Raw genomic sequence first — 7,749 nt, forward strand, 5'->3', positions numbered from 1 at the left:
TCCGGAGCCTGTGCTCCGCAACAGGAGAGGCCACAACAGTGAGAGGCCCGCGTACCACACACACACACAAAATAATAATAATAATAATAATAATAAATAAAGACAAATTAATACTCTTAGAAATCACAAAGAAGAGAGGAGGGATAATGTTTAAAGCAGAGAGAGAGAGAGAGGAAGAACAATATCTAACTTTGCTTCAAGTGAGAAGAGGAGCAGACCTGGGGAAAAATCTACAAATCAGAATACAGGTGTGATTACTACACACACCAGCCGAGCCGACTCTTCTCTCTGAAAGAAGGAGCATATTCCAAGACCTAGTGACTGAAACAATTTGGCCCAAGTTCTTGATCTACAAAGATAGCTATAAGAAACAATGGAAAATGGAAAGCAGATGAAAGCTACTCAGAGGAGAAATATATTACACAGAGTATAGACCATGGTCAAGGTTAATGATGTGAAGCAGATCAAGAAGACAAAAAATTAATAATGAGATTATGAAGCTGAACAACACAATAAGTAATGCTTAAGAGGCATATGGGGAGACTTTAATGGTAACTAAAAGCTTTTTCAAGTGTATCTTGGAACTTTCACCCCCAAAATCAATCATATTATAGCAGATCAGAATAGGCCACCCCAAAATATTCCACTTTGACATAAGGATTATTTTGGGCTGAAGGCAATTGAGAAGCAGACACAAGAAAAATTCTCTGCCTTCCCCCTTTCTACTAGGAAGGGAGGATAATTCTAATTGCTGGTGACAACTTTAAACTTATTAGCTCAGAGATAGCACCAGAGGAATCTACATAACAAACTTTATTAAAATAACACTTATCTTCCATTAGTTTTCCCCATTTATTTACCTTTCCACAGTTAGCCACCCCTAAAAGCCTAAACTCCTTTTCCTTTGTCTTGTCACTTCTCTACAAACTTACTGTCCTTTGTGAAGCCGCCTGAAGTTCTAACCACCCCTTTGAGTTACTCATTGCTGAGTTTATCCCATGTATATGCACTCTGTGTGTGCTAATAAACTTTTTATTTTCTTGTGTTAATCTGCCTTTTGTCAGTCTAATTTGTAGAGTCCTAGGCAGAGAATAAAGGGGGGGGTAGATGGAAGAGTGTTTCCCCCCTAAAATATTCTGACATATAATGAGTATTTAAGAAAAACTAAAAGTCAACATTTTAATCTGCTATATTCTCCCATCATAGCGCCATAAAACTTAATTTTTTTAAGCATTAAAATGCCTAGCTCCATGAACATTAAAAAGAGAGGATGGAAAACTCCTAAATAGTACATGTACCCTTTCACTTCACCTTACAGTGTATGCTCCAATACTTGCAGTTTGCAAAAGCTCTATTCCAAACATCCTGATTCTTTCCCAATCCCTTCACTTAAGCCAATTGAATTATTTTTAGAACCAGGTTCTTAAGAAAGAGGACTATTTCTCAGAGCCTCTTAGGAAAGATTGGCACCAGTCATCTGTCCACCTTATACTCCCACACTTGGGTCCAGGCTTTCTCTGTGGGATGGAAATGGCAAGAGATACGCAGTGGTAGAGACTCTTCTTGGGCCATGGCCCGATCCTCTAACTTCAGTGGCTTACTTGGGAGAGGGTGAAAAGTCAAGACAGGGCTCCAAACATCTTTTCTTTTCCTGCTCTCTTTGAGTTTATTGTGTCAGAAGGGCCTTATTTCTGCCCAGGGATGGCTACATGCACCAGGAACCCAGGGATTTATTTATATAGAATAGCAAGATATAGCAATGCTAGAAAATAACTCATTTTGGCAGTCAGCAATTGTAGTTGACTACAAGGTTACTTTTGCTTCCTTTTCAAAGTACTTTCAGTACAGGAAACATGCTCAGTCCTTGATTTCTTTTCTTATTTCCCTGTAGAAGCAGCAGCTCTTGCTGGCTCAGGCTTTGTATTTGCTGTTCCCCTGCCTGGAACAGTCCTCCTCCCTGTTTCCTTGTTACCTGACCAACTCCTACTTGGTGTGCAGGTCTCAGATTAGATATTCCTTTCCTCCAGGAGTCTTTCCTTGACTCCCCAAGACTGAGTGAAGTAACCCTGCTTGGAGTTGACAGCCCCTACCTATCAACATCCTAACAGTATACACACTGCTCTGTAGTTGGGCACACTCACCTGTGTGGCCCAGAGACTTGTAAGAGCCTTGAGAACAGGAACTCCCCATAAGATGTCACCTTTCTTTAATATCTCCAATGCCTAGCACAGAGCTGGGCACAGAGAAGGGACACAGTAAGTCTTTTGTTGAAAAAAAATGTAATATGGATCCAGTATTACTTACAATATACAATATGAAAGTAAACTCCAGCTGAGCTGAAAGACTTCAGCAATTAAAAACTAAAATAAAATTGGAGAAAGCATATGGAATCTCTGTAAAGAGAAGAAACTACTCTAAATACTGAAAATACTGAAGTTGCATTAGAGAAAAGATGGATATTTTCATAAATATAAAAATGAAAACAAAATATGGTAAAAAAATCTCTTAAATAAGTAGGAATTCAAGAGAATGAGGGAAATGTGATAAACGTAACTAAAGCTTAGCATTCAACATACATAAATAATTGATACAAATACATAAGACCTTATTCTATAATTGGAAAAGGGAAATACATGTTAAAAAGTACAAACTGTAAAAAATTCACTGCCTCAGTAACAATTCAAGAAATACAGATTTTAAAGGCTTGGGGGTCATTTTATATACCTATTAAAATAAATTAAAATATTATACCCCAGTATTTCCACAAATCTGTGGGAAAATACAGTTATTACTGTTGTTATTATAAGTTGCTTCAGTCTGGAGAGAAATCTGGCAATACGAAAAAGAGAACCAGAAGATGTTTATATATGATACTTTACAATTTCACTTTGAGGGGTACATCCTAAGGAATTAGCCTAAAAGATGACCAAAGGTGAGTTGTGTAAAGAAGTTCATAGCAGGGCTATTCAGAGATGAAAACTAGAAACTATCCAAGTGACGTTGATGGAATTAGAGTATGTGACTGATGGGCATCTATCAGGGTAGCATTAATACGATAAGCACATGGACTGTGTCCAGCTGTGGGAACCTGATATGAAGTTAAGGGAAAGAGAAAAATGCAAAATCCAAAACATGTACACAGTGGTTGCTGCCACATAAAGGTCAGAAGGGAATTCAGAGACACTACCTCCTGCTTAGTTTTTATTCTTCCCTGGCTTCATTTGTCAGTAAAATTGCTTTTTCCCATTCTCAGGTATTTAAGGGAAAAAAAAAAAAGAAGAGTCTAATAAAGGAAGTAAGATGTGACTACACAAGCATTTTAATTGGTATGCAATGTACATAAAGCTTATTGTTGGCTATTATGATTATAATAATTATTATTTAATGCACCAAGGCCAAAGCTGTTTTATTAAGTAAAAATCAACTAATTAAAAGAAAGGGTATGTGGTGGCTGCAAGAACGCATCCTCCATCACACACTAGTTCCTGTGTTCTGGAACATTCTCTCCCAGCCACTGTGCATGCACATGCCCCTTCTCCCATCCTCCCTCACTCCTTGCCCAGTGCCCACCCATCCCCCTCCTCTTGCTAGTGTTTTCTGCTGCTGGTTTATAGTTAAGCAAGGTCAGTTCAAAATTTGTAGGGATTATGCCTTGACCTCTTTGGAGTAATGATAGTTTCTGAGTCTAAAAAGGCAGCCAAGAACAATTTGAGGTAACAAGGAGAACTGCAGACTCACTAATTAGTCAGGGGGTACGAGGAGAGATGGCTGCCCAGGAAGGCATGTCCCAGGCTCGAGAGCCATCTCAGCCCTTGCCACTCCTCACCTCAGTCAAGTTGAACTGCAGCTTCCTTGGGTTTCATATCACAGAGTTGAACTATATGATCTTTCAGGTTCTTTCCTTCAATTTTATTCTTCTTAGTGAGCTGGAAAGTGTGGTCTGTTATGTGGTTGACCTACAGTCAAGGGAGCATCATTTCTCTAAACTTTGTTTCCCCCTTTCTGCCCTTCTCACAATTCCTGAGGTGATTCTTTTTATTCATTGCTTCAATTTCCTCCTAAATCTGCTGATATGACATTTTTCTTTGGCCATCACATTTTCATTTTCTCTTCTGGAGTACTCTGAAGTATTTTGTAAAATAAACCTTATTTTAAAAGCAGTTTTAGACTTATAGACTCTGAAGCACTTTGAGACATGTAAAAACAGAAGAGAGTTTTTTTTTAAAATACCCATGTAAAACATACAAAATATTTATAATTTTGGCTAAAAGAGTTACTTTGTAAATGATAAAATATTTCTACATTTTCTTTTACTAGAAAAATAAAGGATATAAAGCAGCTTCTGATTAAGAATATCATCTTGATTCCTAGCCAGTCCTGGGCACAGTAAAGCAGCTAAATTGTTTCTTCTTCCTCTTTTTCTTTTCATTTTAATAGCATTGCTCCCTTTTATAAGACAGAAAAATGGCATAAAATTAAGCTGTTAGAATTTCCATTATGTAAAAATTTAACGTCAAAAATTTAAATAGAAATAACAATATTAAAATGTAAGCGATAAAATTAATTCTTCAAAAATGTTAACTTTTGTAAAAGAAGAACGAATTATTCACCAATCATATTTCTATTAGATGTTCTTATAGGATCTTACTGCATTATAGAACATTCTAGAGCCAGACACTTGGCAAAGCTTAAAATCCTTAGAACTATTAGGAACTGACTCGTTAAAGAAATAGCGTAAGTCTTAGGGACTCACTTGAGACATCAAGGCAACCTTGAGAAGACTGATAAAGTAGAGATTTGTACATGAACCAGGGAAAGATCAGATGGTGTGAAGGTTTAAGTTTGTCTGATTGTGGGTTGTGGACTTCATGGCAGATGGAATTGGTCTCTTAGTTATCACAGTATTTGCTTCCCAGCAATGGGGTTAAATTCTTGAGAAATCCCTTAACTAGAGAATTCACATTTGAGAAATTTGTGACAAAACAGAAATGGAGAGATAGATTGGAAGTGACCCAATGGAAGTTTTTATGAATGGTCTTTCTATTCATAAAGTAGTAAGATAGGCAGGGCATAGAGGATTTTTAGGACAGTGAGACTATTCTGTATGATACTATAATGGTGAATGTATGTACTATACATTTGTCCAAACCCATAGAATGTACAACACCAAGAGTGAACCCTACAGACTTTGGGTGATAATGATGTATCAATGTAAGTTCATCAGTTATGACAAATGTACCTGGTGGGGGGGTGGTGTTAGCATAGGAGAAGCTATGCATGTGTTGCGGAAGAAAGTGGGAAATCTCTGTACCTTCTGCTCAATTTTGCTGTGAATCTAAAAGTATTCTAAAAAATAAAGTATTTTTTTAAAGTCCACTAAATCAAAAAAATATGAATGACACTTTACATACATTAAATTAGTAAAGGTGTGTACTCCTGTATTACTAATTTCTATGAACTATTCCTCACTTACTAAAAACTTTTTTGGCTTACTTTTCTTGGAGCTTCAGTGGGACGTTTATAAATTCATTTTGCTTTCTTGTAGAAATTTGCACAATAATGGGTCTTATGACTCAGAGTTCCGACTTCCTGCTTCTGGGAAATTGCCTTGTTCCCAAGGGCCCACAGTAACCTCTATTTTATTTTTTAAAAGTTTTGGATAACCTGTATTCAACATACTTTTTGGATATCTCTCAATTTCCCCCTCAATAATGTAGATTTAGCTCTGTCCATAATAGCCTCATTTCAATGCATCTACCACAGTCCTCCTTCCCACTCCCTCACACACCACTCAGCTCCCTCTCCTCTGATGCCCACCTACACAGTTCTGAGGCCTGCCTCCATCATTTTTGACTTCTTCCGAGTCTTCATTAAATAAATATCCACTTCTTCTTTGCCATGTACATTTACTGACTTTTTCTATGACCATTCCCTGGTTTACTCGTTTTCTAAGTATCCCCAACAAGAACATATCAGTTTCCTGCATGCCTTCCTACATCCCTGCCTTCCCTGGTTGCATTTCTGACTTTCTAAATAATATAGTTAAAAGCCATTATGTGAACCAAGCAAGGCAAACATCTGTGTTTAGGGTAGGGTTATGTCATGGCCAAGGGCAGGCATTTGCACCTCAGTGGGATGACAGGGGCTCCTACACAGGTTGGATGGTTGATGTGGAGCACTGGAGCCTGAGCAGGGTAAGGAGGGAATCTATGTGGTAGGAGGAGGGCTGTGGCAGCCTAGAGTTGGGTATAGAGCCTGAGAAAGGTCATGACAGCATCAGCTTGGGGCAGGGGTGGAAGAAAGTGATGGCTATAGAAGATCAAATACCTCCAGGGAGGGTTGATCCAATTAGCAAATACATTAAGGATAATTGAAACCAAGTTTCTGTCTTAGACAAGGGAGTTACAAATGTGGGGTTAAACTGAAATTGGTATTAGCATGAACTCATCAGTCTCAGTATAAAGACATAATAGGAGTAAGTGTGTGTGTGTGTGTGTGTGTGTGTGTGTGTGTGTGTGTGTGTGTGTGTGTGTGTGTGTGTGTGTGTGTAGCAATGAGAAGACCTGGTGACCAGATCTTGGTTTTTAAATACCATTCTCCTTAAAAGCAAGCAATGCACATTGGAAATGCTGGGTTCTAGGCCTGGGTCAGGGAAAGTACAAGATTCGTCTGGAGCATCACATTATATCAGAAAGTAAGGAAGAGCTCAAAGAGTAATGGATACATGTCAAAGGGACACAGGATCCAGCTTGAAGGGGATCTCACTGGCCAAATCAGGGATGATTTCAGCATCAAAATAAATAATATTAGGAGATTATAACCCATCAAATACAACAAGAATCCATGATATCAATAAATAAACACATGGGAAGAAGAAAAAGTTATCCCTTATGATATAATACCAACTGATAGATAAATGCAGAAGTAATGACAGAATTAGAAAATCACCATATGACAATTATCAGAGTAATAATTAGTTGAGCCAAGAAATATCAATAGATTTTAAACTAGTGGATGAAAGTTTAATGAGAAACAGAATACATACATAGTCTCAAAGTTCCTCTTCACAAATTCTTATTAATTACAAAGAGTAAAAGCAGTAACTTTATGGTGGAAAACCTAGCAAATACCATCAAGGGCTCAAAGGCAATATCACCAGCAACAGGTTAAATCAAAATCATGTTGAACCTGATGGGATGCATTGAGAGCACAGTATTACTTCTATGATATCCCTGCTCACACGCCCCTCTCCAAATGCATAATCTGAATCTAATCAGGAGGAAACCTCAGATAAACCTAACTTGAGGGACATTCTGCAATATAATTGTCGTATAATCTTCCAAAGTGTCAAGTCATACTTGTCAAGGAGAAAATGTCCCAGGCTGAAGGAGATTAAAGGGACATGACAGTAAATACAAGATCTCAGACTGGATTCTTTGCTATGAAGGACGTTATTGCAATAATTTGGTGAAACTTGGGTCTGATGATTAGATAGTAGTAATGAATAAATGTTAGTTTCCTGACTTTAATGGTTGTACTATGGCCATGTAAGAGAATGTTCTAGTATGTAGCAAATGCACGTTAAAGTATTATAGGGTAGTGGTATCAGATATGCAACTCACAAATGACTCAAGGGAAAAAACGTTCTTTGTACTATTCTTGCAAGATTTCAGTAAGTTCAAAATGATTTCAAAATAAAAAGAGAAAATATGAAATAGAATGTGCTGATTAGGGATCTTTGGTTGAAAG

Source organism: Physeter macrocephalus, chromosome 5 (assembly GCF_002837175.3).
Source record: "Physeter macrocephalus isolate SW-GA chromosome 5, ASM283717v5, whole genome shotgun sequence".
Lineage (NCBI taxonomy): Eukaryota > Metazoa > Chordata > Mammalia > Artiodactyla > Physeteridae > Physeter > Physeter macrocephalus.